Raw genomic sequence first — 8977 nt, 5'->3', positions numbered from 1 at the left:
TAATACTTCCAGCAAGTTTTAAATTTGTTGTGGTCTCATTTTATTTTGAATGTTAGTGATTTTTTTTTTAAATTACGGAATTTTATTATTGACCAATTACAAAATGCCATTTGGCTTTTTAAAAGAGTTAATTTTAACTTGTTAGTTTGAGGGGTATATTTGAGCCAAAAACAAACCTTAAGGGTATTTTTAGACCTAAAAGGTGAATGGAAGGATATTTTTAGACCAAAAGGTGAAAGGAGGGTATTTATGAGCCTTTTTCAATAGGTTAGGGATATTTATGAGCCTTTTCCGTTTTAATATCTTCTTCTTGATTACTCTGAACAAATTGTTGATTTCTTTTTCTTGCTTTGCTATTTCTGATAATCTTTTTTCTCTATGAATTTTGGGTTATCACAGTTGTGAATGCAAAGAGAAGGGTTAACATTCGTTTGAGTTTTATACTGCGCGTAGTGTATCTCTTTACTTTAACGGTCAAATTTTCATATTTTTAGCTTTGAAAAGAGAAGCGGTGTATGTATGCATGCAGTGGCGGAGCCAGGATTTATGTCAAGGGGGTTTAAAATATAAAGAAGTCATAAATGAAGAAGCTAAGGGGGTTCAATGTCTACTATATATACATAAAAAATAATTTTCACCTTGTATATACAGTGTAATTTTTTGCCGAAGGGGATTTTGATTAACCACTGAGCTTTTACTAGGTCCGCCACCGTATGTATGTAATAATCGGTTGGTTTATGCAAATGTCCTTTGTTTAGGCTATTGTCACACCCCGACTTTACTAGGGTGTGATGGGCACTCGACCCCACATTCGGAGCCGAGCGAACCCGCTGACTCTTATTACACATATAATCTTTTGAACCAATTAAGAAATAAATACATAGTAAGCTCTCCAATTTTTTTTTTTCTTTTTCATAAGTAAAGTCTATAATCATGTGGGACCCGTGACATGAGACATAATAACATATCGACTGGCGAAGCCGTCTACAAAGCTGACACTCTATACCCACGACTCTGTCTGCAAAGTCTCTAACCTCGAACATAGCGTCATAGTACATATACCCTGACTTGGCAGCACTCCAGGACAAGTGGAGCCTACCAACTCCGCTGGAACATCTTCTATGCTAACTTCGCATCCTTTGGGTGTACCTGCGCGGCATGAACGCAGCCCCCGAAGAAGAGGGGTCAGTACGAGCAATGTACTGAGTATGTAAGGCAAGAATAGTAACATAGTAAGAAATATGCGTGTGAATAATAACTGCATGGGAACATAAAACATGTCATAGAATAAAAGAGTAACCTGTACATATGAGTGCCGCTGAGGGCGGATACCACGCATACTTATCTGGTCATGTCATGTCATATCTTATCATATCATCTTATATCGTATCATATCATATCATATCATATCATGTCATGTCGTGTCGTGTCATAGCATATCTTGTCATAGCATGTCATGTCATATCATGTCGTGTCATATCATATCATGTCATGTCATAGCATGTCGTGTCATATCATATCATGTCATGTCATAGCATGTCGTGTCATATCATATCATGTCATGTCATGGCACCGAACAATATCGGCTCGCCCACATAGCGCCGAAATACGTCGGCTCGCCCATATATCCCGCGTCCGGGCATCCCGCGCCCGGGATGATAAGCCAGCTGACCAGGTGGCAATGAAACATGTTTCCCTTCCCATTCCCCCATGTATCCCTTCCCCCCATCCCATGTTCATATACATATCTTATATACATATACATATTTTATAAACATATACATATCTTATATACATATACATATGTTATATACATATGTCATATAAGCATGCAAGAGAGCCCAAAGAAAAATCATGTAGCCATCGGAGTGACGTAAGGTCGGTGACCTCCGATTACATTATGGAATAACCATGATCGCTTCGTCTCACCTTGAAGGAACTAGTATCATAAGGAGAGACTATCAATGAAGAGTGTCATTATGAGAAAATATAAAATAGGGTCATGAGGCATCGTTTCATATACTTGGAGCCTTTAAAACAGTGAATATCCATAATAGAGTTGAGAAATCAAGAAATAACTTAACATTTTCATATTGTTATATTCATGGTAGGAACATATCGTCAACATATCTGTCATAGACATTTTCTCATATTTGACGTCAGCGTTGTCATTGTAATACATATCCATCATTTTTGTCATAAAAGCTTACAATACCATAAACCTTTGTTTTGGAAAAATACGAACATTTTGAAAAACGTTGACGGGTTATCGGGAAAGTAATCATACCTTAGAATCATAGACATCTAACTTTTTAAAAAAAAGTAAGATATGGAGACAATTTTAAATTCACAATATCGGGATCATGCCTTTGAAAGAAAAGGGACGAGCCTTAACATACCTGTTCCACGTCCTATTAGCTACGCTTATGTGTCCGAGCTTGTAAGTCTACATTTAAGATAATTCACACTAGTGTTAGCCTTTTCATTGTACACTTGTACCATACTTCAAATTATACTATTTTAGATTCTGCCGAAAATCGGGCAGCATCTCCCCTGTTTATGTGCCTAGCCCGAATTTTAATTCAGCAGCCAACAACAACAACAACAATACCAACATCAATTATAATGTTTCCAACTCCAAAATATCTCATAAAACAGCCCACACGCTGTTTTCCAACTTTCATAACTAATTAACTCAGTATACAATTATTTAATCGGGTATTCTTCGTAAATAAACCGGTATTAGCACAAATAGAAAGAGATTCATACCTTTCTCCCTTTAATATTGCTTAATCTCCACTTTTCCACGCTAAATTTAGGCCACCACACACTGTTATATGATTCTGCACCAATAATTATACGCTACCCGGACTGAAATTTGGAATTTTATACCTGGTTTGGGCAAAATTTGGTTTGGGGAGTTAGGGAGAACTCTCCAGATTTTTGGAGAGTTTTGGGGTGTGTTTTTCGTGGGTGTTGATCTGAAAATGAGGGGGTTTACCCCTTTTGATAATGTTTAGAAGCTGCCAGAAGCAACTGGAAAAATGCTCAGCGCGTTCGCGCTGCCTTCTGGCGCGATCGCGCAGGGTTAAATAATTTCCTTCTGCGCGTTCGCGCCCACTTTGGGCGCGTTCGCGCAGGGTTAATTTTCTGACTGGATGTTCGTTCAGTAAAACGGTCATAACTTTTGATCCTGATATCGTATGAGGGCCCACGACCTATGGTTGGAAAGCTAATTCAATTATCTACAACTTCTATTTCTGAGCGTTTTCCCAAATTCTAAACTTATAATTCCGTTTTTGCCCCTGGAAGTCAGATCATCCAAAAATGTTTCCTTAAGTCGTCCTTTTGGAGGGCTTATGCCCATTTTTGGCTTATGGGTCCTTCTTAGGACTTGCTCAACTTTCCATATACTATCCGTATGTATCTTCATGTGTCCTTTATAAAACTTTGACATGTGGGCCCCACTTAGCTTGCAGCAACGAGGGCTTTTCGTCAATCAACATATGAACTAATTTACACCATATGGTCTCCAAATGTCATATATATATGCCATTATTACCTTCTTATGACACAACCTTCATTCTGTAATTGATTTTTATAATTTTTGTTCAGCGCGTTCGCGCCACGTTGGGGCGCGTTCGCGCTGTATTGGCCCTTTGGCCTTCTAAGCCGTCTACAGTTTTTGATAACACGAAAAAATTTTCCGGGGTGTAACAGCTACCATGCCCATATTCTTAAAAGTTGCGTAGAATAGCCCTTGAAGTTGAAATTGAAAAAATATTGAACTCTCATCTAATATTTATAAAATTTTAGATCATGGTCTAATATTTTTTTTGTAAGATCTTATAATTTGCTCAAAAGTAATTTTTAAACTGTGGTTTAGAAGGTTCATAAATTGCAAGCGAAATAAAAAGGAATAGTTTACTAAACAATGGTAATAATCTAGTATGTTATTGTAACTTTTTAAAATTTAATTTGCTAATTCTTTTTATTATACTCTTTTATTTAACTAATAATTTATAAACGTCTTTCATGAAAGAATTTCATTAATATTTGAAGCTTTTTGCAAAGAATAAAGGAATTGCAGATTGCTATAAACGAAATTGTAATTTATTCTCAAAATTCTTATGTACACTTCACCTTAAATCATGAAAACTATAGCAACGCAGTACCATGGAAGCTTAATATGGTGCGATGATGCTTGAATATCCAGTACATAATTTCCCATGCTCTATTGAAAAAGAGATTTTGAGCTTAGCTTAGCCTAAAAAAATTAGCTCATAAAGGGAGAATTATCGAGAACATGTGAGGAGACGACAAATAATATGGGGCTTAACATGTGAAAAAATACAATTACGTTCCTATATATATATACTATTATAGAAATGGGAGATGGGGGTGGGGTACAACATATGAACGAACAAGGATAAAACAGTAATTACGCTTTTTTGCTACCACTGCTTTACTTCCTACTTAGAAGCTTTTACCTTTTTTTTTTCTACCTACTGCGATATACATCTCCCAATCACTCTCTTTTTATAAGCTTCCACTTTTTGCTTCTATTACCATCTACTACTAATCTATCTATTATATCTCAGGTATCTTCTTTTCCCCTTTCTTAATGTTTTCATGTGATTATATGTTCAAACACCTACGATTTTTTAAAAATTGATACTTCAATCGCTGATTAATGAATAATATGACTTCATTAATTTTTTGGGTTTACCAGGTTCTTCCTCATATTTTGATGATTTTGCTGCGTGTCTTCACTTCTCAGTTTAGAAGAATGGAACTGCTATCAAACTCTCCTTGGAGGTGTTTGACAAATCGCCTGAAAGAACAAACTTTTCGCTGTGTTAGGACCCTCTTAAATTCAGATTGTTTAATCAAAAATAGCTTTGAATAGGATGTTTCAGAAGAAGAAAAGGGACACGGAAAAGATAAAACTTTTACATCCATAGTCTTCATATTACTATATTCTCCCCCAAAAAACCATGAATTGGAAAGGGAAAAAAAAAGATGCAAAAGAGGGAGGAAGGAAGAAAGAAATACAGATAACATTCCAAAAATTAGGACTACAGATACCTGAAATTTGAAGCACAAGGAACAAAGGGAAAGTTGAAATCTGAGACCCAATTTTGCTCTTTGGAGTCCTGGTGATTTAGCGGAGAAAATTTGATTGATTCTAGAATCTATGTAAGGGAAAAATGAAGAATGTGATTATATGTTCAAACACCTATGATTTTTAAAGATTAAGTGCGCAATTATCATGGATGGATTTCATTGCACAAATTGGTTGGATAACCACAAATCCATCCCCTTTTCAACTTATATGACCAAAGAAGAATATCACAGACGATCAATGAAAAATCAGAGAGATTCGACATTGAAAGAATGAAGAAATAAGAAGTAAGAGAGATTCGTCGTTCAACTTATGCGCACAACAAAGTTTAGAAACTTACCCATAGAGATAACACTTGATAAAATCTTAGAGAACTTTAAATATTGAATGGCAAGTTAACATCATTTACTTCTAATTTTGGGATTTGATAGAAACTTAGTTGTGATATTCAAATGGTCTATATGAAATTCAAGACCTTGATGGGTTGCACTTCTCCTCCGATAGATAATAGGTAAAATCTAATGCTCCATAATTTTAACATCTCGCTAAAACTATGGGAGCTTCTTTTGTAGATTAAATGTTGGCCATTTTTATAGATAGCCTGTTTTGTTTCTGTAAGTGTACTTTTAGGCTTCAAAGAGTTGAATATTACTTATTCTCACTGCCTGTGAGCAGAGCCTGCGGAGGAATTAATGTAACCAAGTTAATAGGATCTCTGCCATTTCCTCATGAATGGCTTTTCCTTTAGCTAAATCTATGTTGTCACATATTGAGCTTGGCTAATGAGTAATAACTGTTCTGTTTCAGTTTCACTAAAAATTCTTTCATGATCTTGAACAAGTGTGACAAAAGCCTTGAAAGATGACTGCTCACATGAACGCTTCAATAAAGTGCAATTTGACATAGCAACTCACAATCTGTGACATTTCTAAAGTCTAAGCGCAAGAGATAGAGAGAAATTGATGGCGTCCCTCAAAATCAAGAACATATATAGCTTGTATAAACAGCTTTGAAGCAGAATTCTGAACTAGTTATTGCTGGTGCATGTTTAGCAACTTCAACTCCGTTGCTTGCTTCAGCCAAATTGCTAGAACTTGATATAGTTAAGGTATAATTGTTAGCTTTACACTCCGTGCCACATGGAGTAGTTTCAAATGAAAATGTTAAATTACTCTCAAGTGTTTAAGATATTAATAGACTGCTCCCTTTATGCCTGATCATTCTTGGAGGATTTGCAGACTATCCTTATCCGTAAAAGGAAATAACTAATTAAGACAAAAAGATATAACTGATTTGTTTAATCTGTCTTAGTTTGGGTTAAAAGATGCATTTAATTTTCTTAATCAATTAACCTTAAGCAGCATGTTGAAGTCATATTCATATTTTTTTTTTTTTAAATAATCATAAACATTAGTACCATTTTATGTATCTTTACCGTCTTTGCAAATTGAGTCCTTTTATTGTTGTCATTTGGTTTACTGTAAAGGGGGGCCCGAAAACACCATCTCAGCTTAGATTTGGACTTGAATCTCTCAATGCTGTGAACACTCACATACAAGATTGTAATTTTAGTTGTGCTATTTAACTTGCGTAGCTTTGAAGTGGGTCTACTTGTGTGTGTTCTTGGAATTTGGTCATTTTTTATATTGGCTATTTTTTGGGTTTTCTTGGTCAAGATCTATGGGGATTGGTTCTGGTTCATCTTTAAGGAAGAGAATAACAATGGGGTTCTTGAGATCTGGGCATTGAAGATTTGGTTTATGGGTATATCTCAAAACGGTATGGCAATTATAAATATGTGAACTTTCTCAAAGTGATCGACTTTATCTCTCTATGTTCCCATTGCCTTGCATTTCTTGTTTATTTTGTTAACATTGGTATCAGGGGTTTCATAAAGGGCTTTTGTTTATGTTGCTTTACATTCTCTATTAGTGGATCTTGTTACATGATCTCTTGGTTGACTGGGTCAGTTTATGAATTTGCTGTTTGCTTTCTGTGTTTTGATCCCTACACATTGGTGGTTAAAGGAATATTTTTATTAGAAGTGCTGATATTTTCTGTTTGACCTGGCGTTGCAATTAGATAATTCAGAAATAAAAATTAGAACATCAGTTAGATATTGTTAGATGTGTGTTTTTTGTGTAAAGTTGCGGTTCATCATTCAATTTATGCTATTTTTATAGGTCTGTTGACATCCTAGAAGATATTATGTTGTAGACATGTATTATAAATGTGTATATAGCAAAGTCTGTAGGGTCTGAACTATGAAAAAAATCAGAAACAAAGATGTATATGCGATAGCTTATGCTTGGCCATGATTAAACTATTTGTGAAAGGAGAGAAGGGAAACATAAGATGCTTTGAAGGTTGAAAAAATTTACTTAGATCTTTGCTCTACCTCTTGGTATATAGAATGTAAATAATATGGCTCAAATGCTAGGTTCATTCTACCATTCCCAAATGCCGATTATCTTTCAGCTATTTCCACAAATTTGAAATGGTACATGTGCCTAATTTTAGACTTATTAGTATATATATTCAATTTACATGCCTCTTTTCCCCAAATCCACCACATAATTGTATTTGTAGAGAGATTCATTCATCTTATTTCCTTACAATATTGAAGTGTAGACACATGCTCTTAGCATGTCCTCAAGAGTCTGAATAGTACGCTCTGCCTGGCCATCTGTCTGAGGGTCGAAAGCTGTGCTGAGGTTTACCTTAGTACCCAATCCCCTCTGAAAGGATCTCCAAAAGTTCGCTGTGAACTGAGCACCATGATCTGAAATAATAGATAAAGGAGTCCCATGCAATCTGACAATCTCCCGAATATACAACTTAGTATAATCTTCTGCTGAATCTGTGATCTTGATTGGCAAAAAGTGTGCTGACTTAGTAAGTCGATCCACAATCATCCAAATCGAATCATGTCTACGTGATGAACGAGATAGACCTGTTATGAAGTCCATGTTTACCATCTCCCATTTCCAAAAAGGAATATCAATATTCTGGGCCAAACCACTAGGCTTCTGGTGTTCGACTTTCACTTGCTGACAATTCGGACACTTAGCCATAAAATCTGCTACATTCTTTTTCATATCATCCACCAATAAATCTCTTTAAGATCATAATACATCTTGGTGGAACCTGGATGAATGGAATACCTGGAATTGTGAGCTTCCGACATAATTCGCTCTTTGAGCCCATCTACATCTGGAACACATAATTTGCCTCGGTACCTCAAGGTGCTATTATCTCCCCCTTGTTCGAATGTCGTTGTCTTATGCTTGTGGATCCCCTCTTTCAGCTGTAACAAGTAGGGATCACTAAACTGCTTCTCTTTGACTTCAAACACAAAGGAGGAGTGAGCTCTGTTCTGAACAACAACCCCACCATCCTCAGAGTCCAACAATCGAACTCTAAGATTGGCCAAACGGTGAACTTCTTTCGTCATAGTTCTCTTATCCGCCTCAACGTGGGCTAAACTTCCCATGGAACGCCGACTAAGAGCATCAGCTACAGCATTCGCTTTCCCCAGATGATAGAGAATATCCACATCATAGTTCTCAAGCAATTTGAGCCATCTTCTCTGCCTAAGATTTAACTCCTTTTGCTTGAAGATATACTGTAGGCTTTTATGATCGGTGAAAATATCCACATGTACTCCATATAAATAGTGACGCCATATCTTGAGTGCAAAAACCATGGCTGCCAACTCTAAGTCATGAGTCGGATAATTCTTTTCATGAGTCTTAAGCTGTCTAGATGCATAAGCAACAACCTTACCATGTTATGTTAAGACACATCCGAGACAAACTCCTGAAGCATCACAATAAACTACGAACCCTTCGG

The sequence above is a fragment of the Lycium barbarum genome, chromosome 1 (genome assembly GCF_019175385.1).
Source record: "Lycium barbarum isolate Lr01 chromosome 1, ASM1917538v2, whole genome shotgun sequence".
Lineage (NCBI taxonomy): Eukaryota > Viridiplantae > Streptophyta > Magnoliopsida > Solanales > Solanaceae > Lycium > Lycium barbarum.
The sequence above is the reverse complement of the archived record's forward strand: the minus strand, read 5'-3'. Positions refer to the sequence as shown.